This window comes from Pyxicephalus adspersus, chromosome 5, assembly GCF_032062135.1.
Source record: "Pyxicephalus adspersus chromosome 5, UCB_Pads_2.0, whole genome shotgun sequence".
In the NCBI taxonomy this organism is placed as follows: Eukaryota; Metazoa; Chordata; class Amphibia; order Anura; family Pyxicephalidae; genus Pyxicephalus; species Pyxicephalus adspersus.
The window spans coordinates 46794054-46818107 of NC_092862.1; the positions used below are offsets into that span (position 1 = coordinate 46794054).

General features: G+C 36.0%; 1 protein-coding gene across 3 annotated transcripts in view; it reads right to left on the reverse strand.

Moving 5' to 3' along the window:
* The window catches only part of DLGAP1 (DLG associated protein 1), a 303658-nt gene that overhangs the window by 261194 nt on the left and 18410 nt on the right, over window positions 1-24054 (reverse strand). For 2 of the 3 annotated variants that reach the window (XM_072411375.1, XM_072411380.1), the window contains exon 2: window positions 7179-7250. The exons of the other annotated variant lie outside the window; for it this stretch is intronic. The gene's annotated coding sequence lies outside the window, so the exon portion shown is untranslated. The remainder of the gene's footprint in view (window positions 1-7178; window positions 7251-24054) is intronic. 3 annotated transcript variants of the gene reach the window in all.

Genomic DNA, 24054 nt, shown 5'->3' on the forward strand with positions numbered 1-24054 from the left:
CTTTATTAAATCAGTCCTACTGTGCTGAAAAATGGCGGTAAACAGTTTACGTACACAGGAAGAAAAATGTCAAGGCTAACAGTATGAGGAGTGCCCCTAGATACAAGGAAGCCATATATGTATATTTTTAAAATAAAAATTATGTCTGCCTTAAATCAAACTGGTATAATAATTTATATTAACGGCAAGTATAGTTACCCTTTATACTCCATGTGTATCCAGCAAATCTGTTTGTACTGCTGTAACTACATCCAGACCTAGCTGTTGATTACTGTCTATTCAGCCAGAGCTCAGCACATGATCATACATGAAAAGTTCATCCTCTAGATATACTGTACTCTGGGCAGGGATGATAAAACTTTAGGTGAAGTTAAAGCGAAACTAAACTGAAAACAAAAGAAAAACACACTTATTCATTTGGGTCCCACTTAGCTCTGGTATCTGTCTTAGGCCTGGTGCAGAGGAAGCACTGGGCACTGACATCTTCTTCTCTCTTCTTGCGGGTTCTTTTTCCTGCGTCACCTGAATTCGCACTGCACAGGCACTAGATCTGGTGACGTAGATGGGGAAAAAGACAGCCGACCATACTGCGCATGCAATTTTTTTCTTCCATTTATGAAAGGGCTACTCGGGCATGAGCAGAAGGAGCAGCCAAGAGAGCGCAAAGCCTCCCGGGATACCTACGTCATGCATTCCGGTAGGCTTTTCGACATGCACTCTAAACAGAAAGGGGAGGTGCTGCACCCTTTTTTTTAAAAAAAAGGGTGTAGCACAAAAAAAAATAAACTTTTTACTTTAAATAAAAGGGTTATCTACCCAGTTATGTAAAGTAAACATTTTGAGTTTAGGTCTGCTTTAAGAAATGAATCTGAAATACCACCCTTATAATATACTTTTATTTGTGGCAGGTATAGCTACCTGAAATTTTTATGTATTTTAGCTTTCCGTATTCCCTTGGGCAGTTAGAATAAGACTGATAGGGGCTTCCAGAAATACAAGCTGATATTATTGCTGTCACTGATATCAATATGGGGTTATTTATGCACTGACACCAGTGTGGGGTTAATATTGGTCAATGTCTCCAATGATGGGGGATTTTTGCAGTCACTGTCACTAGTCACTAATGCAGGGGTTAATATTGTGGTTACTGACACCAATGTTTAACTTCATATTGTCGCCACTGTCACTGATATGTGGGTCTTAATATTGTGGCCACCAACACCAATATGGGGCTCTTTAGCAAAGGTTGTGGCACAGTCCATAAAATGAAGCGGAATTCATATTGCAGATGTTGAGATGTGTTACAGCCCATATCCCTTATCAACAAGTCCCTAAGTTTATTTGTATAACAAATATAAAGTCTGTGTAATAGCGGCATCATCATATTAATGTGAAGAGTCAGAAATAACAGCACAATACTAGATGAAACGGAGGATTCATGCCACTAGAGAATGAAGATTAGTGTCCTGTAGCTAGAGAAACCCTAGTACCATTTTACACGAGTCACTCATACATTGGATTTGTGGCAGGAAAGACCAGACCAGAGCACTTCAACATCCCAAGGTGATAGCACTGCACAATACATTTCTATAACTGTAACATGTTTTAGTACTTAAGTACTACTGGATAAGAGAATGAATATTTTTGCATTAGTGCAAGGCACAGGGCAAGCCCTGGAAATAACTTACAGTTAAGGTTACACAGCTTTAAGATGCAGATTCCTTATATTTGTTGTTCTGGTTATACATTTATGGCAGGGTGGAATTTAAAATATTATAGAAAATGGTTATTTTGACTATGAATATACATCAAAGAGCCACAACGGTTAATTTCTTTTTGTTAAGCTCATTTTTTGTTGTTGCACAACTTCTATGCATTATGAAATATGAGGTCAGTAAGCGAAGGAAAAGACTACACACAGCATATGCAGGGACAGGATTTTATCCTATAAGAACTCCATGTTTTTGTGCAATGCAGTTCTTGAAAAAAAACAATACCATAAAAAAACAACCACTTTCTGAAAATCAATAAACTTTTGTAAAAGAACCACTTTCTACTGGGAGCTAAACGCCAAACAATTGTAAGACATTTCTTGTTCTCAAAATACTCACTCACTCTTTTGCACCTGGATGCTTTCATTTACTTGCCCGCTACCTACAGGTATTTAGTGCCCCAGCCTTTCTATATATAACAAAAGACATTTGCAGCAAGTGATTACTCAAGTCTAGCACTGTTTTGGGAACCATTAACTGTGCTCAGCCTGTGATAGATTTTAAGCGCTTTTCAATTATATGTACGAATGCTTGGAGATGTAATTAGCCGAATTCAGTAAGAAATGAAGCAGACCTTTCTTCTTTTTCTGTTGGAGCAGCCATCAATTAATTAGCCTGCTTTTTGGTTTAATGTAAACTGGGACTTTTTTTTTTTAATCCTTCATCTTTGTTAATGTTGCTAATGTCTGAAACTATCACAATTTTGGGTCAATTAACTGTTAACCTTGCTGCTTTTTTTTTTAAGTTTTCCATGTTTTTTTTTTTTACATAGACGTTGTTTTACATACAAGTTGTTAGATTTCATTGCAATTACCTAACTGAAACAACCAGCGCTAAAGATTATGGAAGTAAAGCAGAATCTATTTACTTTCAGATTCAATCACTATATAGCCCCATTTAAACAAAAACTGGATAATGAGTAACTTATTTGACTGAGGAAACTGTGTGTATAAATTTGACCTTGAGCTACTGAGCTGTGTAAACAACAATAGATGTCCTGTGACTTCATGTTAGATCTCCAGGACAGAAAGTGAAGAGAACACTCCCCACAGGGAGTAAAATAGCATGCAAACAAGTAATACAGAATAAAAGAATGTTTTATAACATATTTACCTGAATAATAAAAAGTAAGATATATTTTTGAAACATGCTAAAAATGCCCACCACTTACTTAAATAACTGGCTGTTCAACTGCAAATGAATGGATGGCATACCATACAATATCAGTTTGGGTGTTTCTACTGTTTTACTTTTTCAGTCCAGGTTTAATGAACAATAAATTGGGAGTGATAGATGTTGGTGGGTGTTCATATGAGGTTACTGAACCTCATATTATGTTTTAGCACTATATATAACACTATAGTAAAACTATGCCATATAAAGCTTCTAAAAAAACAATGCAACCACATATCAAGTACATGCATGTACAAAAGGGATTTCCAACATTCCATTCCTTTTCAAAGATACCTTGAGGATTGGTTGACATCAGGGGTTGAGCATGTGTACTTTGCAAAGTGATTTTGCACTTAGTGAATGAGGTGAAAATAATTAAACAATTTCTTTGCAAACAAAACTCAATGTACAAGAGAAATTAAAGAAAATGATTTTTGTACCCACATAATTAGATGCTTAAAGCTTCATTTCATTTACTGTGCTAAGTATATTTTTATTTTGCAAAGTAAATTTAATAGCTAACCTCATTCCCTAACTTAAGTGAAAATTAAATGAAACTGTATAGACTTAAATAAATATTCCAATCATGTGTGAACAAAAATTTGGTATGTTTTTTAATTTTTTTTGCATGTGATTACATATTCATTACAGAATAAATTTTCATGTAACTTCACCTAATTTAATAATCTAGATGCCAATTAATTTTGCAAAGTGAACAAAGTCTGTTCATTAGTAAATCAACACCAAAAGTGTTGCACTGCAAATTAATGTAAACACAATTCTTTTCCATAAGTTTTTTTTTTACGCACCATTGTGTAGGGGCCTAAAGCTTTACATACTTATTCTTACAAATGTACAGAAATGTGTATAGGAAATAGAAAACAAATCCAGGTAATAGCACTGGCCCTCTCCAACCCCTGGTAGTGCCATCCAGAAGATCACGATATGCTTTCTGTGAACTGTATTAATGCTCCATCTGGCGATGTGCTGCACTGCTCATCCAAATGAGGCATCTGAGGCAGCATCTTCCCAAACGTTATTACTGTCATTACCACAGCTGCATGGGAAAGCACACTGGGAAAATAGAAGGATTTATAAATGATTGCAGAACAACGCCCCAATACTTTAACACTCTGACAATGACCCATATGATTCTTCTTAATAAGAAGGCAAACTAGAAATGTAATTACATTCACCTAAATGTTTAGCTATTACGCGTGAATGCCAAAAATTACTGTCAACCCCCCTTTTCCTATTTCCTGTATATTATTCTGGAAAGAACTGGTCACTATATTGGAATATTCATCAGAATATATATATATATATATATATATATATATATATATATATATTTTTTTTTTTTTCCCCAGCAGTAGTAAAACAAAATATTAGCCGTTTTTGGTATAAAACTCACCTGACGATCTACCCCGCAGAAGGTTACCTTCACCAGATTGTAAACTGAATGATTCTCAGTGCCAATCAATCGACTTCCTGTGAGCCGAGAAAGTCATGGACACTCCCCATGGGGGATATGTCTTCATGCCTATCTGGGTTTACAGTCACATATTACTAACTATTGCTCTCCATTATTACATGAGTACCATTCAGTGCAGTAGTGTGAATGGTAGTTGTTTATTATATATGCATTGACAGTTAGTCTGCAGAAACATCACATGGAATAAAGTGTGTCAGCTGCATTGTACAGAAAGGATGTCCTAGGAAAATAATTTTATCCACAAAAGGTTCTTCTTGGGATGCATCTACTATATCCAACTCCACTTCCCCTGCTCCTGTGTAAAAAATAGCTACACTGCAGTTGCTATTTCATTTATACATAAATTTAAAGAAACAGTTCAAGTAAAGTTTTTGTTTCACAAAATTTAATTTATTGAAATGTACTTCTATTTAACCCTAATAAATCTTAAATTTACCCTAATGTACACTAATCAGTTCTAAACAACCCCCTGAGCTTTATCCTGATCTATGATTATTTTATCGTTCTGTTTTCCAATTTTTTCCCATTTTCATTTTTACCAATAAAATGTTTTTTTTTAATAAATTGAGCCCATTATTTACATTTGCAAACATTTTTGCATGTTTTGTACCAGTGTAATTTTAAATAGAAAAATGGATTGAATAAAACAGAATTTTTAATGTACAGATGATGTTTTAAAAACAAATTAAAACAAATTATGTATCACATATCCAAAGTATTGAAAAAGATACTGCTAAACAAACTACTTATCTGGAAGAGGCATAAAAGTAAAAAGAAAATACTTTTTCCTTACTTTATTTTTTCAAGGAATCTTTACTACAATTTTTCATCTCCGTTGGTATTTTTTGTTAGTTTGTAGCTATGATTTGTCAGTTCAGCTCATTTCTTGGTACAGTACCTTACAAATTCTAGCCCAATGGGTAGCCTGACAAGCCCTGAAAATGATGTCTTTAAATTTTTATTGCATTTATGTCTTTGTGCAGAATGTCATCGTGTCTGTTCACGTAGTTTAACCATGCTTCTGTCAAAGACACTTAACAAAAGTTAGTAACTTAACAAGGAAAAGATTGTAATAGGTGCCATAAATGCACTAACTTTACTTTATTGCTATGTACTTTATCCATTTTTCCTGTTTGCCTGTTCATGTGTTCTGTCTGTGCTCACTCTGATCCCTACTCTGTTTCATTTTTAATGGAAGGTCATCTACCTTTTTACTATGCAATTTTTTCTTCCTTTTTGTGGTTCACTCCAACAGTTCTGCCTGGTGTAGAAACTTAAAGAACTCCTAAAGCTTGCTCTGGAGTTTGCAAAAATAAAAAAGCATAATCTAAAGCTATCTACACATGTTAAATAATATGTGGTCCTGAGTAAAAATCTACCATGTGTACAGCTGTCCCCTAACGTTGTCTTGTGCAGTGGTTGCAGTGGGGTCTCCTAGTTGACTTCCCCTCTCCATGAACCTGAGCACTAGGTACACAGCACTCTTTTGTTGGAAAAAATCATGCTGGGAATTATAACAAAAGATTCTACTAATGGATATCCAACCACTTGTAGCATAAATATATTTCTGTGTATCTGAAGTCACATAGCCAACAGGTTTAAAATTCCACTTACCTATATGGCTATTAGATAGTATTTACAAATAAAGTTCTCTAGAAGATCAGGGGATTAGACGTAAAGGCTATGACAAAATGTCTATCACGTAACCCAATCTTTGCAGATGTAGAAAGATATAAAGAATCAGAATACATACACTTACTTCTATCCTAAATCCATACTTCAAGCTGATATAAAATACACACATCATCGCAGCTATTTATTCATTATTACATAATTAAACATACATTTTTGTCTAAACAATGTAAATAGCCCACTTTGCATTAAAACAACCTTGGGATACTAGAACAGTCCAGGACTGGTGGTCTATTGCTCATGTTATGTCTGATATAAGTGATCTTCATTGACAACAATCCTATACCTAGAGTTGAGAATGGCTTTCTCAACCAGGGGGTTACTAGGGCTTCCTAAAACTGAACCTAATTGACCTCTTATTTAATGATGTCTGATTTGTTATAGGACCAACACCACTTGGTGGAGCCAACTGCATGACCCTAAAAATGTATTATTTGTCTATAAAGGTGTTATTCTAGCCACCACTATAAGAGAGACATTATTTCTATTGGCAAATAACTTATAAGGCTCGTTTCCCACTTACTCACAATACATTGAATTTAGCAGGGGTTCCCTAAGACCAGAAAATTATTTTATGGGTTCTTCAGGGTAAAGAAATTGAGAAAATCTGACCTGGAGGAAATTACACAAGAACGGAAAAAACCTCCATGCCCTCTGAGGCTATTCAAATATATTAGTTCCAGAATGAAATCCAAGAAAAGCAGACATTGTGTGGACCAGGCTGTGGCCATAGCTACTCGAGCATGTAGCTATATTAAATTAAAAAGCAAAGTTATTTTTAGAAATAAGCAAGAGTGTATGCCCTTTACTGAGTGCAATTCTGAACCTTTGCACTCAGAAAACAATAACCTATAGCATAATCTGCACCTTTGTTCAAGAAGAAAATGTTACTATTTCTGTTGGCATCTAAGCGTTCAGGTATCATATTGCTGAAAGAACACAGTAATACATTTTTCATAAAATCATATGCAATAAATGCACCGCCAAAACATATACACACATTTTAGGGTTATATCAGCCAATAAAACTAAAAATAAATAACTTACAGCCAGATGGTCTTAGTAATGGTAGGGAGAAGCATACACATGCAACATTCTGCAGTAAATTAGTAGGGTGATCTGAAATAAAATCCACAGTTAATGAATAAACTAAATAGTAAACTAAAGAGCATAAATTGTTACATTTTATTTTTATCTCCAAAATGAATAAATAAAGTAATAATAAAAGCTATGTTTTGTACAGTCCAGAATGGTATTGTTACTTTATCATTACAAATTTAATAGAAAACAGTAAAAAAGCTTTAAACAAGTCATGAAGTCTCCGGTTGCTTTTAAAGTGAATTAATTTATTATTTAAAATACTCTAAGATCACAATAATCTAGGGTCTGTGTTCAGACAGTTTCAAACACCTTGGAATATGGTAAATACAACTGTTTCATAATGTTGTTCTAGAACTTTGGACTTTTCCTGGAGTTTAACTGTAAGAATGTTCAAGTTCAAGTTTTTGTCAGGTAAATTAAGTAGATTTAGTTGTTTTCCATTGGTCTGGTTTCCATTAGAGACTTTGATGTGATAGAACCCCAAATGCAAAAAATACAAAAATAATAAAACAAAATAAAAATAAAACAGTTTTAAACTTGTATACCTAAAAAATGAAGATGAATTAAAAAATAATTGTTTCTCTTCATATTTAGTTAGATATCAGAAGGTGTAATTACTCACTAAGGCCATTGACATTTTAGGGGTTCTCAGATCTCAAAACCGGGTTTTTCAAGAACAACCACATTCTAAAGAAGTCACATAAAGGTTTCTCAATCTCCCTGCTGGATCTCTCACTTGTTTTACATAACAGAAGAAAGATGTGGAGCATTGAGATTTCATATGATTTGCCATCAGAAGCAAAACTGCAAGTTAGGCAGACCAAAGGATTCTATTAAAAGAAATACATCTGAAAATAGCCTTTGTTACCAAGGAATGTACAGTATAATATCATGTCAAACAGACAGGTTTTTCATATGTAAGGTATTTTGTTCCCAAACTGGCTAGTGGAAACTGTTTTCTAAGCAAATGCTGTTGTTAAGATAACTGCATTGCACAATTCAGAGGTAGGCAAACTTTTGTGGCCACTAGGCCATTTCAGGGGTGGACAGGAGCACACTAGGCCAGACTCTCTCTCGAGTACCAACTTAATGGCTCCGCCCCCACCAGGAACGCTCCCTGAAGTAAATCCCTCTCCTCCGTATGCATTGCAGAGGAGATAGATTTCCTTTCAGAGGGCGTTCCCTATTTTCTCCGCCCGGTGGCAGAAGTGTTAACGCCAGTCACAGTAAATAGGGGAGCCACAGCAAGAGGAGGTTCAAGAGCCGCATGCGCCTCCAGATTTCCAGCAGTTTGTTCCGACCTAACGCCCCCTGGCCAGGGGGCCAGGAACAAACTACTGTCTAGGCCGTATCTGGCCGACCCCTGGCATAATTCTTGGTTTATGCATTTTCATGTTTTTACATAAGCCCCAATGTGTTCCATTTTTTCAGGCTTACAAATTTTGCAAATAACCTGTTGTAAAGTATAATGAGATTCAAATTTTACAGTTCCAAAGTCATGTGGAGTTTTGTTTTTCAATTAGGCTTTATAAATGAAGGCTTTATAAAAAAAAGATATTTGCTTTTAGTTGGCAAAAGTTAATAATCCTGAACCAGATCTATTCCAGGTATATGAAAAAAAAATGCCATTTATTTTAAAAAGCTCAAACACACACATCACACAGTTATTTAAGGACACTACAACATAAGAGTTGAAAAAACATGAATGTGCAATGTTTTTTACTAAACTCACCAAAGAAGACTATTTTAATAAAATGTTACAGCAATATATTTGTTAAACATTTTTCTCCTAGAGGAGGTTCTATTTTACATTTTTCCCTTAGGCAGTAACAATCTAGTAATAACAGATGAGTGTTTTGCTGTACCCATAATTCTAGATTTTAGAATTCTAGGATCTGTTCTCTATTTCTATGATCGTCCAATACTGAGAAGCCCAAGCAGGCTCCAAAATACCAGTACCAATTAGGACAGATGTTTGTCTCAACATATTATTAGGCAGCATGGTGTCAGTTACTGTATAAAATCCTCACTGTGAGTTTATCACAAACCAAAAAAAAAAACCTCATGTTATGGAGCCTAGATATTCATTAACTTCTGGAGCAAGCTGTGCCTTGATATGCAAAAAGAAACAACTGCAGAGTTTGTCTTGATCATTAGTTATAAGCACTAGCAGAACAGCAAAATATGTCTTCTGCAAGTCATGCGAACTGCCCCCTCCCCCCCATCAAGCTTCTGTCTTGCACATGTAGGAGCAGGGAAGCCCCATTCATATCTAGGAGTCATCCCTATGTCAGATGTCCTTAACTCGGGGACTACCTGTATGCTGAGAGAGCCTAGGAGGTCTTCCAAAGTTTAGGACTGTGGGACCAATATCTCTAAATGGAGTGAGAGACAGAGCTGGGAGGTCAAATTGCAATTGATGCTAATCTCTCACAATATATATCCCACGTATTTAGATATTTTAAAATTAATTTAATTCTTTTAGAATACACAATTAGACCATAAGGTCCAGAATGGGACTGGAACCTGCAGAAGGTATAAATTACTTATGGGGAAGAGAATTGTTCCTCTTTTAAGGGTTATTTTTAGAGGTGCAACAGCTCTACAATTAACTACTTATGCTCATGCTGAATGCTGAGCTACTATATTACAATTTAGAATAGAATAATTTTTTTAGCGCCAATGACTACATAACATTAGTGCTGAATTCAATACAATATATTGTTTGGTGCATTTTTGGTCAATTTTTTTTTACCAATGATGGTAAGCTGATTGAGTGGTGATACCAATCTCTACATCAGACAATGGAACAGCCTGCATCCTCCTTCCAATGGCAGCCTCTATGCTCTGTTTTCTATACATGAAACAATTTCAGTGACCAACACTAAAAGTAGGGATTATCTAGATGAACCATTCTATAAAAAAAGTTGGATTTGCCATATAATAATCTCATCACAATATTTCAGTGATAATATCACCCTGGGCTTTGAAGCTTACCATGTTCATACTCGACTTCCCTTGGGAATTGTGACATTCAGTTTGTGGTATGTTAGCATTTGCAGGTCTTTAGTTCCTTTTAATAATTATGCTTCTATAATGTATATACTGACACGTTCACTATCATTTGTGTATTTCCTGGCTTGCCAGGTGTGTGGATGATAGCTCAGTTGGATAATTTATCCATAAATACCCCCTTCTGCCTCCTTGCAATAAGAGCTTGAGAATTGCTTATATAACTTATTTTGATCACCAGTCATTGACTTCTGTGCTACAGTTTTAGCTTGTGCATTGCTTCCCAGCAGGCATAGCAGCAAGTTGACTCAGGCTGTGTGAAATGTCACTCTGCTTCGCTGTCTCACTAGCTGTGCTCTACAGAGCATAAAATTAATCTTGGCATATTTGTAAAAAGGGAAAGAAGACTATGTAATTTTTGAAGGTTTTCAGAAATCATTCTACATGGGAAAGCTATCATCTTGTTTGTTCTGTGAAATTTTTCATAGAACAGTGAAGAGAAAAATTTCTGAGGAATAAAACCTTGAATCTTTATTTAATGTCTGCCGCCTAGAATGCAATTGACACTGGGTTCTCTTCATAAAAATAACTTTTATAAACTACTGCTTATAGTGTACATATTAACATTAAAGTGGAATCTATTTTGAAGCACACAATTTCAGTTATTATTGCAATGTTTTCTTTTAAGTGAATGTAAATCCTAACTAAATGACATTAAAACATAACAGATTTCAAAATACAAGAAGGCACCAGAAGGTAGATATTTTTAATGGAAGACATTTGCAAAATCTGTTTTGCCAAAAAAACCTTTTCCCCTGCACCTGATGGCTTTTTTGGTTTTTGCTTACACTGCATAGTTTATGTGCCATGCAATGTAGAGCCGGGCTCTATTCCTGTGCCCAAAGAGGATGGCGGTGGAACTGGAAGACTTGGCAGCTTTAGGGGATGATGTGCATACTTGCTAACTATGGCAAAAGTTTACCCACACCAATACAAGTTTGGTTTTGCTTTAAGTTTACTAAAACACTGCTTATCATACACAATATTTTGTTTGCCATGTTTTTATTATTAAAATACAGTTTTCCATACTTTACATTATTTGATGCAGTGTTAAGCTACGTACACACGTCAGATTTTTATCGCCCGATAATCGGCATCGGCCAATTATCGGGCGAAAATCTGCCGTGTGTACAGTCGGTGTCGACCGACTGTACACACGGCAGATTTTCGCCCGATAATTGGCCGATACCGATTATCGGGCGAGAAAAATTTGCCGTGTGTACGCAGCTTTAGTGGAATACCAGCGAGGAAGATGGTATAGTAGTGCAGACGAGAGATGATAAGAGCGTGTACAAGGATTTTGGTGGTCTCTGGAGACAGGTAGGGGCAGATTTTTAAATATGTCAGGGGGAGATTTGGAATGTGAAGGGGAGAAGGTGATGAGTTCTGTTTTATCCAGGTTCTTTCAGAAATCTGTCAGCCATCCATGATGAGATGGTCGACAGGCCATTATGATCTAACAGGCCAAGATAGCACATATTAGACACTGGATATAACAGGAGATCTATCAGGATAGTTATCAGAAATTTTGGTGTATATTATTCCTAAAAGGTGGCAAACTCATAAAGAATAATTTGCTAATTGAATGAGAAGTAGTGAATGTAGTGAAAGTTCACATTGTAAAGAATGCCCATCACATACAAGGAAATTAAAAAAAAGAAAAAAAGATTTTTCCTTACATCTGACTGGATGGCTGAAGTATCACTTAGCCTAGTATTCTCATTTACTAAGCTAAGTGATTCTAACACATACCAATATGACTTTATATCAGGTGTTAAATGTATGTCTAAAAATAGAAAAAAAAATGTTTTGCAATGCATAGAAAAGTTGCGCAGGATGCACTGTTGAAACCGCAGAGGTATTGCTGTGTATTGCACTGCAGTGCATTGGCAAGGAGCTTTTGTGGGTTCCATTAGGAATATTTGGCATTGCAGCCCAGCAGTGCATGTAATGTGCATTGCCTCATGTTGCGGTTTTTTCAAAGCATTAGTGAGAATAAATCTTTACACTAAGTGTATTTACAAGTAATAAACCCATCTGTTCGGACTTAATGTAGTGGTGCAGCATGAAATTTTAAATTCCAGACCTACACAAAACAGTAAAATATAATAAGTTTATGTTACAAGCAGATAACAGTTCTTGCAGTTACTAAAAGCTCTCTGTAAAAATAAGTGGATTGACAGATCAGCTTACCGATCTTCCATGAATCTAAACTGTCTCTCAATCTGGTGTTTTAGTGAGTTTGAACCAGTGCAAAGGCTAAGCAGATGTCTGCTGATTCATTGAACCCCATTGGTCAAATTTCATTACATTTCTTTATTACTTATTTATTTCCTATATTTGTATATCACTGACATCACACAGCACATGCATAGGATTTGTATAGTTTAAGACATAATTGGAGCTTGAGGACGTATTTCCCCTACCACTCATATATATGACTATTTTTAGCTTGGGCTGATTAACCTACTAAATTAAATCAATGGTCAGAGAACCTAAGAGAAACCCATATGAGGAGAAATACAAACTGCACTGCACAGCTTATAGTGACCACGGAGGATGAACCCTTTTTGTAAAGCAGTGAACTACAAAGGGAAAATGTTATAGCAGTAATCCAAATTGGACGGTTTGGGGGCTTCAGTGGTTAGATTGTGCAATCACCTTGCAAACATTAACGGTCTATTTATAAGGCAGTGAATCCAACCTTCACAAAAACATTTCTTGGCAGACAATTTGTAGGACCCATGTGTTTTAATGACGGTAATTGATTCTCCATAAGGGAATGTGTCAGTTAATGTTCGATTCACTGCCTTGTAAATCGACCCCTTTGGTGTTGCAAGGTAATTCTAAACTCCAACCAATGAAACCCCCAAACTGTCATGTAAGCTTTTGTATTACTGCTATACTGTTTTGCAAGTTTGCCTTTGCAGTTCACCTTCTGAGAAATGTCCATGCAAGCAATTAAAACCAATAGTAATTGGTTTTAGTATGGCAGATGGAGATTTCGTCTAGGGTGCTGCACCTGTCAGACTGTAGCGCAGGTGTCTGTAGGGCAGGCTCAGAGTAAGCAGATGCCTCACATGGAGCAGAAAATAGTATTATCACTTCATTGGCTAGTTTGTTTACAGCATGATCTTTCCTTGTTAGAATTTCAGCTTTTAGTTTAAAGGAGTGTTACCAAAATCTGCAAAAGTAAACCAAAAGTTCTAAGCATTTCCCACACACAACTCATTACTCCCTTGACTCCATGCAAAACAGTCTTTTCTAAAATATGTAAATGACAAATCAGTGTTTCTTGACTTGGGAGAACCCCTAAAATACCTTTCAGGTCTTAGGGAACCCCTGCTATAATTTACTATATCCAAAGCTCACAGTGTAAGAGCATGGTGGTCGGTAGAAAGAATGCCTCTTACATTGCTGGCCACTGGGACATTTTTTACCTTTGTTTACGCTCAAAGTCACATTTTTTGTATATGTTAATTTTTGTATCAATATGTTAATATCTTGTGTCAGTATTTTATATCTATTCTTAGTTATTCATCTGCAGATCTCTTATATCTGCAACTACATGAAACAGAGTAGAAATGCTGGTTAAAACAACCAGGCAGGAAAGCAATTAAAAGAAGCTTTTTAAAATAATTGTTTAACCATTTATTAATGCTTAGTGTACCCCAATCAGTAAAAAAAAACTTTTTTTCTACATTTTATTTTTATTTCTATACCTCTGTTTCTCAACCAGGGTCACTTGAAACCCTAGTGTTAATCCATAGATTTCTAGGAGTTCCTTAGGCAATGAGCAGTTTGTGCCCAAGCTTAGGTGACCCCAATACTCTTTTTGGCTATTTGTAAGGTTGGCATTCTTCCCAATGACCAGCAATGTAAGAGGCATTCTTCCTTTTGATCATCATGCTCTTGTAGTGTGATATTTACAGTTGTTAGTGTTCAAGTGGTAAATACACTTAAACTGGATAAGATCGGATTTTTATTTTAATTTAAACATAATTTATCACTCTCTGACATTAACACTAATAATTGTCTAAGCAGGAGTCAATAATCTATAAAGTTTCATTTGTGTATTCCTTTGCGAGTGGACACACATATTCATACTAGTCTCATAAATGGATAGGTTGGACTTTTTACCCCCACTATAATACGTATAACAATAAAATAGTTTGGTGCAACCAGAGACTCCATTAAAAGCAAGAAGCTGTCTAAATGAAAATGAAATATATGGAAATCTATATTACCAAATAATTGTCTTAGTTTTTATTTTTGGGAAAAGGTTTTCCAATAATTAGGGAAAAAATACACAATGTAATTAGGAATTCATAAGGATGATGCAAACTGCCACATACAAATTCATTACCTAACAAAAAAATTTAATGCACAAAAATTTCAATACCTAGGTTGCCGGTGGTTCTGTAAATTATTTTACATTTAAAAATATATAATATAACAAATCTGGCTTTATTAAATAATGAATGGATTCTCTTAAACAGCATCAGTCAATATATTGCTATATATCATGTCAAAACTGTCTTAATTTCAGTTCTATATTTTTGTGAAGTCTCCAATTTATGTATCTGACTAGGTCAACAATATTACTGCTCCATAATCACCGGGAGGGATTTAAATGACAACTCAGTTTTGCACCCTCTTTTAGTGGCTAGGTATCGCTTACAGAGTTGCAGTTTCCAGAAAAACAGAATGACTGGAGAAAGTGAATTGAAGCATTATTTTTAGGTGAATTTGTCATGAAGGAAACCTCCTTCTGAACACAAGTTGTCAGTCCATGTCAACACCGGCAGTTAACAGTCCCGGAATTAGCAATGTAGCAGATGGAAGTCAGATAAAATTCAGAATTCCCTATAGATCTGAGCTCTAGAGCTACACTAGAGGATAAAATGTAATAAATGGCAGTGATTGATTCTTCATTATAGAATGTTGCTAAATGTCAAATTCAATGCTCTCATTGTGTATGCATGAGATGAGCATTGCAGGAAAAGCCCCATTGCAAACAGAAGCCCCCTAGGATACATGCGGATACAAGCTCTGCGCTCCCATTCAATCTTTATCTACTCTTTTATGTAAAGTAAAAATTTTAATATTAGGTCTGCTTTAAGTAAGTGGACCTGAACTCAGAAAGTTAGGATTTGCTATGGTATAGGAAACATCTAGAAAGTGCCCTGACAAATCTTTATCTTGAATTACTCCTGAGAAATGCAATTCTTCTCCTGGTATGTAAATGTGTCTAGGCACTCCTTTGCATGCTGCTCATAGCTGTATAGTTGCAGTGTGAAATTATCTGGGGGAAATCATCAAGGTACTGCCACATGGAGCTGCTCTATCACAATGGCTTCCATTCAGAAATGCTGATAACTGGCCCTCTGCCCTGGTGGCTTTGGGCACAGCTTCCAAAGTTCAGCTCTTTTTTAGGAGTAATGACACCCATGCACAAAAGGCTCAGCCTGCAGCCCTCTGGGATATGTAGTGTATGTACCCCAAGAGGCACTGAGCATTCAGTCTATACTGCGGCAGCGGCAAAGACAATAAGGGAGGAGTCTCCCCTTCAAACGTTAAAATACAGTTTTTTGTAATAACTAAAAAATGTGATGATAGGTGCACTTTAAATACAGAGAGGAGCTGCCGGGTAACCAGGTGACAGAGACCACTCTGTGATCTGATACAGTATGGACTTGTATGATTAGGGCTTTTTACACTCCTACCAGTGCCTGGCCAGTCAGTGTAAATGCACGTTTTCACAGGGGGTAGGCATTGCTCTCTACAGTGATAATGTTAGGTAGTGAAGGAGAGTGACTGAATGAAGGGAGCTCAGACAGATATATATTTTGTACTGCATCAGAATTCTAAACCTGCACTAGCAGGCTCTCCATTTTAACTGAACTTTCCTCTCCATCCTGGTTTAACTCCTGTGCCCTCACTGGCCCTCTCTGTCCTGATAACCCCCTCTCTGCCCTAAATGGTCCCTATTGCCCTGGCTATCTCCCTCTGTTTTTGCTCTCCAACTTCTGTCCTGGCTGTCCCTGTTCTTGTTTTCCCACTGCTGCACTAGTTGGCCCCCTGTGCCCTGACTGGCCCTCTCTGTCTTGGTAAGCCCCTTCTGCCCTGGCTGGCGTCCTGGCATTCTCCCTTTGATTTTGCTCTTCAGCCTCTGCCCGGTTTTGCCCTGTATGGTTCTCTCTGTCCAGTTAACCCTCCTATTCCTATTGGCCCCCTATGCCCTTGTAGTTTACCTCTGTTCTTGCTCTCCCGTTTTGCCTTCATTGGCCCCCTTTGCACTGGCACTCTCTGTCCAATTATTGATTGGCCCACTATCCTGAGGTTCTCCATCTACTCTTGCTCTCCCCCTTTGCCCTCATTGGCAGCCATTGCCTCCGCTCTTGCTAGACTGTGGCATATGTGTGTATATAGTTAGTGGACTTAGGCCCTTTTTAACTATGCCCCTTCAATTACCTACCGCTCCAAGGCCACACCCATAATTCCCTGTATGTACTAAGATGTTGAAAAATGTATTCTTTTAAAATTAAATAGCCAGATGTTACAGGTACACAATGTTTTAGCAAACTAAATGTTTGCATCTACTTTAGGGCCAACCCATACCTTTGACTTAGCTGGCCTCATTAGATATAATAAATATGCTGGTGCTACATTTTTAAAGACTGCCATCTTCGCAATACACACATAAATACATACATATATTTAATTAAATCCTATGTGTTTTTTAATATTGTGCGGTTTGCTGTTTTTTAAAAACTGGGGGACAAACAGATAGAAATGTATTAGTTACTTGTAGTTTCTAATCCTGAAAGAATAGGAAGCAACATTGTTCTCCTGTGTCATGCACAATACAATGTGATCAAATTTTTCAAAATGATCCTACAGTATACATTACAGTGACAAGGGGAAGAGAACTAAACAGAAACGCAATGAATTGTTTAGGCAGATTATGAAAACTTTGTGTATTGCTAGGGCAAGCTACTAGAACAAGTCTTACTCTAGCAACAAGGGCTCCAAAAGCCCAAAGCCATATTAAGGTTAGAGCTACACTGGGACTGAATCCAAATCCTTAATATGACCCATGAAAAGTTAATACATTTGCTTAAGCTGTTTCTTCTTGCATGGCAAAATATAAACTAATCATTTTTAATGACAAAAATGTAAAATAAATTTTGTTATTAAAATCAGCATCTGTTTTGTTAGTGCAACAAAAATAAAATTTAAATGTTTGTATATATTTTAAGAAATGTTTTTATCTTTGTTTTACAAATAAACTAACACATTAAAAGAAATTCGGGATAACATGCATTACATTTAGTGGAGTAAAAAATCAGCTAATAAGTTATCTCCTTTAAGGACTGGATCTCAGTAAAGCTTTGACAAAGACATCTGAATCACTACAATAAGTCTCTGCTTTTCCTTACCTAATTCTCAGCATAAGCTACTGGGCTATGTAAACAGTAGCTTTAAAGTAGTAAAAGATAACCCATAAAAGAACATTATCGAACCACCTAGGGGTTCAAAGCTGTACACAAAATGTATAAATGTATCTTTTAGACTGGAACTTAATATATATATAAAAAAAACAAGATGTACAGAAAGCATTTTCTTTGGAGTCTAAGTGCAAAGACTTATTTTGTTGATATGGTTATGTTTGGTCGTTTTTCCTTTTATACTGGATCATGTGTTTACAATAATATTACCCTTTTATAAATAGAGAAATACAACCTACATTTTCCATCTGGGGAATAGTGTAATATAGCTGATATGGCTGTCACTGTAGAACCCATTATGACAAGCTGGTTCAGTTAAACTTAGTGCTTACACACATGCCATACACTCCACTAAAACATCCTTAGTGATGGAACACACTAAAGGCAAAAAGAATACATAAGGTATGTTATATTATAACCCACAGCAACAAATGTCATTTTTACAGGGGGATAAAATGACTTGTTTATAGTAGACTCAACTAAGTGTTTAGAAAAGAGAGTTCATTTTATTGGCCATGCCAACGTCATGTTTTTAGCCCCATTGCTAAGTAACAGCTTGTTTCAAAGATGTCATCCCTGTACTTATTTCTCTGTTCTCTTTTCTGGAGCTGTCAAAGCAATATGTAACATTGTGTATCACACGTTTCATGAATGTATATCGCGTTGTCCTATGTGTCCTTCTTGAGCTTTCACAGCAACAATATCACAAGGACAAAGTGCTGTGTACACATTTAGTTCCTCAACAGCTTCATTTAAGTTGGACAATGCAAAGTATGGTACCCATGACTGGTAACTAGCAACTCTTCTTAACCCATTCATGACTGGGGGTAATTAAAGTCTTGGTCCACAGGCCAAAGTTTGCCTTTTTGGTATGAGTTGGTATAGTTCACAACAGCTAGGATAGCATAGATGAGCTGCTAAATTTAACATTGCAAACTTAAAATCTACAATTAACCAAGTGCTGTGTTTTGCATTGCATTTTTTTTGTACAGGTAGTTCCCGAGCTGACATACAGACGACTCCTAGATACGAACGGGGATTCACAGCTTATTTGTGTGCAGGACGGAGGCTTGATGGGGGGAAAGGGCGGTTTGTATGACTTGCAGAAGAAATCTTTTACTAAGCACAGCTCAGGTTGTGGGTGATCTTAGGGGATGAGCCCTTCCTTGTGAGTCTCTTGTAACAATTTAATGACCATTACAAACTGTGTAGTTGTTTCTTTTTGCATATCAAAGCTCAAAGACATTCATATCCCAAAGGTTATTTTTTTGGATTTGTTTGTGAATAACTAACAGTGAGGATTTTTTACAGTAACTGACACCACCACACTGTCTAATATTATGTTGAGAGAAACATCTATCCTAATTGCATTTATTAAAATAATGTTCCTGTTCTCACTTACATACAAATTCAATTTAAGAACAAACCTACAGTCCCTATCTCATATGTAACCCGGGGATTACCTGTATTTGCATTCTTGGTAATCTGAGCCATTCAATAGGTTACTGAAGTTTGATATTACTTTTCTTACCCTTTTCTTATCCTTGTTTTAGATTTGTTTTTTACTTAATTGATGTTTATATTGTTCACAACCTAAATATTGTATGTACCAAAGATCATACTTGAACATCAGGATCCTTTGTTAGGTATATTAAAAATAAAAGCTAAAACAATACATACCAACTCTCACAAACTGCATTGTACACAGAAACAAAACTGTTGACCTAAAAACTCCTTTAACATTGATTCATAAAATCATTCAATAGTACAGCAAAGTCAAACTGTCTGAATATATATGGGTATCAAGTGATTAATATATACTTGGGTGCTGTTGAGCATTTTTAATTGAGATATATATACCGTATTTTTCGGACCATAAGACGCACTGGACCATAAGACGCACCAGTTTTTAGAGAAGGGAAATGAAGAAAAAAATATTCTGAAACAAATAGTGTCCTAAAATATTTTATGTGCATTAAAAACCAACAGCACAGTCATAAACACATGTAATCAACCCTGTAAAGTAAACAGCAGCATTTAGAACCATTATTAACATTATTTGTGTTTATTTATTATATTAAAATCATAAATTATAATATAATACATAAATATAAATAATAATTTAAAACAATAATGAAATAATAGACAACAATGTAATCTAAAAATAAAATCAAAATGTACGGTACTTTTATTTTTATGTTGTGTGGTGTTTTTGTACTGTAAAAACCATTTAAAAGCAGATTACATTGTAATCTGCCTTTAAATTTCCCTCCCTGACACACCCCCATACTTCACCAATCACATCACTGGAAGATGACTCATCCTCCGGAGTGATGTGAGGGGGGGGATTTCCCTGTGTGCTCACACAGACTGAGACAGATACGGAGGCTGGAAGCTGCTGGCATGTGTGGAGAGATACATAGTATAATGCAGGATTTCTGCATTGTGCTATACATCTCTCTGCAAGATGCCAGCAGCAAGCAGAGCTGCAGACACCTGGGTGAGTATTTCCTTTCAGTTGTAATCCGATTGTCATACTATGTATGACAATCGGATTGCAATATAACATTTGTTTACTTTGTGTTGTGTACGTGTGTTGTGTATGTGTGTGCTTTCCTGCTCCCAGCATGACTTTGTCAGCCAATCATGCTGAGAGTGGGAGGACGCAAGATACCAGAGTGACAGGAGTCACAGTCACTCTGGCCGTGCTGGACAGGAGAAAAGCCGGAGGGGGGGCTACACAGGGGGGACGGGACAGCGGCTGGGGAGGATACCGGAGAGACGGCCCGGGCACAGAGGCTACATTTGGACCATAAGACGCAGGGACTTTTTCCCCCCACTTCTGGGGGGAAAAAAGTGCGTCTTATGGTCCGAAAAATACGGTGTATATATATATATATATATATATATATATATATATATATATATCATGTCAATATATTTTAATGTAAGAATTTACAATGTTTTAAAACTTTCATAACTAATTATCAACTGTAAGCTTTTCACTAGAAAAAAAAATACAATAGGGGGGGTTAGATGTAGTTGTTGTCTGTTATTATTATAACAAACCAAAACGCCAAAACTTAAAATTTGACACATATATAAGATGTAGCTTGGCAAAATCTTTGAAACATATACCCTTAGTATTTTACGCTGGGTTTACAAAATAAAATGCCATGAAGGAAGAACTTAGGTAAAACCATTTCTGTAAGGGGCTCTTTGGTGAATGTATTGGCCTTTTTATTCTATTTGTTGCTGCTTGGTAGGATTTATATAAAAGTGGCAATTTTCTGGTGAATCAATGCTATATATATAACCTGTGGGGCAGCTCTGGTATGAAGAATCCAAGGCTGGAGAGGATACACTTTCCTCACTAAAACAGGTTTGCTTGATCACCCAGGTTCACTGATGAAAGTGAAAGTATGTGTTCTCCAGCCTTGGAGAGTTTTCATCAGGCCCAACGTCATCTTTACCAAGATAAGATGACCCCCATTTCAGCATTATTTTGTCATTACAGGTTTATTCTAATTCCAAGCTTGACCTGGGGACAGTCTCTGCGGGTGGATGATAAATGAAAGCAAAATGCGGAGACTAAAATTTTTAACATCAATATTAGTTAAGTTTACTTGAAGAACAATACCAAATTCTAGACAGCAAAACTTCAGGCAAACTTAATAAAAACCCATTTATTTCCACTGTGCATCCCTTGTTGGTGATTGATAGAAGCCCTTCTTGCACATTTAGTTCACAGTTTAAAAAGATAGGATTTCAGATTTAACAGATGTGTATCTAAGGTGGTATTGACAGGAACTCAGAGGGTTATGATTAAAGGTCATTAGTCAGGCAGAAGCTTGCAGGGAATTAGTTCAAGAGCTCAGATGTTTTACTGTGTTATTGATGGTCTCAAGACAGTGCATAACAGGAAGTCTTCAACAATACACTGAAAAGAACTCAGACACACCAATAAAAAGACACGCAAATGCAATGTGGGTGAGATTTCACTGGTACAACAAAAGATGAATTTAAAAAAAAACAAGGTAGAAAAAAGAACAAAGTTATTTTTTTCAACATTGTCTATAGTATTACATATATCTAATTGGATTATAACAAATGATCTTCTGCATTTATCAACAAAAGATGCAGAAACCCAAAACAAATTAACAGAAGCTTGCTTGGGGTGTTTGGATATTAATACGTCTAAATGTTCTTTTTCAGCCTGAATTGACCCCTGTGTTTGGCTCTGATTCAGTAGGAACTGACATAGGGGAAACATTCTGGTTTATTTTCTGGTCTCCAGATTGAGAGTACAGAAGAAAATGCATTAAAAAGGCATGTGAAGACCCTACCAAACATACAGAACACTTTCCAATATGAAATACTAAACAGGTAATAGCATACACAGGTAATACAAAAACTCCAAAACAAAGTACACTTACAGTAAACAAAGCAGAATTTGTGAAAGTGTATCACATATACCAATATAAAATTTATATATACCACAAAATCGTACTAGCAAGCTGAAATATCAAAGTTTACAATAATGTATATATTATCAAATGCGTTTGTAAGAGTTTAATACAAAGTTAATGCAAAATTAGGGTTGAAATTGTCCCTCTGCTACTCCAAATGTTGTCTTTTAGAAATAGTATCCTCTTTAAAAAGTATACAAAATGGCTTTAAATTAGAGGCTGCACAGACAAGTATACCACAACCAGCTCTTCATTGTAAGCATTAGGCTTTTAATTGATTAAAAAAAACAAAAAAAAACAGGATGACTCACCATGACAGAGGTTAAGGAAGTTCCTTTTTTCTCAGTTGTACCACTCATGAACAGAATATGAACTAAATGGGTCAGTTTGCAAACAGTTTGCCTGAATAGACCCAATGTGTGTGTTTATGAATACCACATGTATTTTTTTGTATACGCCTTATATCATGTTAACAAGGTCCATTGTTCTATATTTTGGCTAATGCACATTAAGCTATATTTGCTATGTTTCTTGTAATTTCAATAGTACTCAATAATCCTTAATATATGTATATATGTGTCACTCCTGTGTAAAATTAGATACTGAGCCTCGCAGATCCCGAGGAAGCCAAACAGGTGAAGCACATCGGGCAACGAGACGTTACCCTTTGATACCATAACTCTAATTTAATTAGGCATATTACTGTCTAGTGTGCAGGTCTACCACCATTATCCATCACTGTTGTACATAACAAATTATATGTATTTTTTACATTCGTGTCCTATATGATGTTTAAAATATTTTACTCAATACAGGTTTGATTTTGCCAAAAAAACATCAGCTATCTACTCTCTTAATTTTTTTGCCTACCTAATTCACTGTGGGGTTGGCAAATTCAAATATTTACACCAGAGAATAGATAGACTTCCACCTCCCTTTCCAGTGGCTGTATATAACTGGAATATTTTGCTGTGATTTCACTTGGCCAACAGTTGCAATACAAGAAATCAGGTTGTGTAAAAACTATACCATGTAATTAGTAGCTGCCTGTTTAATAAATTGTTACTATCACACTCAAAATCACTTTGGCAGTATATGGCTATATATATAGCACCGACTGTAGAGGAGAACTGAATGATGGGTAGTTGCTGAATAAATTAGTATCAAAGTATGCAAGAAAGGGCAGTTTAACATACATACTGCTCATTGTCCCCCAATGGGGCAAAGTTAAAGTATTTCTTTTAACTCCTATACACTTTTTTCATCCCATCTTTTTCTTACCTTCTTCTAAAAGTATTTGATGTGTTTAAAATAGGATCAGCATCAAAAGCCCTTTTTCACTTGACTGCACTTTGCCTCTTTGGTTTGTCAGGTTTGTCCCTTTTTCACATTAAATTAATACATTTTGCGTTGATGAATAAACAGAAATATGTCCAGCATATTTCACGGTAGGACTTCCTATATCTAAATGTAGAATGCACATGATGTATGAGCCTGAAATTAAATCCCACACAATGGCTTGGTTGTTATATTGTAACACGATGATCTCAGAAAAGGCACAGGAATGAAATGTCATGCCATATGCTATATATGTGCTGGAAAAATCATTGTTGTTTCTTTATAACACATAAGGCACCACAGTAGTGTGAAATTGCAATAGAAAAATATTAAGTGGTTTGCATGTATATATACCTGGATACTGAAAAGCTGAGACTATACCCCTATTCACTGATATATTACAGAATATACGCAGGAGGGTTTTCTGCTGTG